Source organism: Vulpes vulpes, chromosome 2 (assembly GCF_048418805.1).
Source record: "Vulpes vulpes isolate BD-2025 chromosome 2, VulVul3, whole genome shotgun sequence".
Taxonomy (NCBI): domain Eukaryota; kingdom Metazoa; phylum Chordata; class Mammalia; order Carnivora; family Canidae; genus Vulpes; species Vulpes vulpes.
This window is the reverse complement of record NC_132781.1, coordinates 124,257,238-124,257,704: the sequence shown is the minus strand read 5'-3', so window position 1 is coordinate 124,257,704 and position 467 is coordinate 124,257,238.

Below are 467 nucleotides of genomic sequence, written 5' to 3'. Positions count from 1 at the left end.
ACAGGAAGCGTGAATCCAGAAACCACTTTGACATGATGTTTCGTCTGTGAGAGCTGTAGCCACAAAACGTCAAGAACCATCCGAGGAAGATACCTCCAGTATCTTGACTTTGATTCTGGGGTACTTGTTGAATAAAACATGGCATGATTTTATGAATTATTTTTGTCCACGTTTGAGTAAATTAAATGAGTCATGTGGTTGGTACAGTGTAGCTCTGATATTGTTCTAGGAATTGGAGGCTTGCTGGAAAAATTTCTTGAAGGAGATAGGAATTCAGATGTGAAGAGAAGGTGCAGCAGGACTTTGTTGGATCAGTAACTATGGCTTTCTTCTCCCTCTCTCCCTTGGACTGTGTTCTGAACAGACCCACTTAATGTGTGGCAGAGAAGAAGTTATTCTATGACTAACCCAAATTCCTCCCCCTGGTTGCAGTTACTAATTTAGGTTTAGCCAAATAAGTCAGTTCT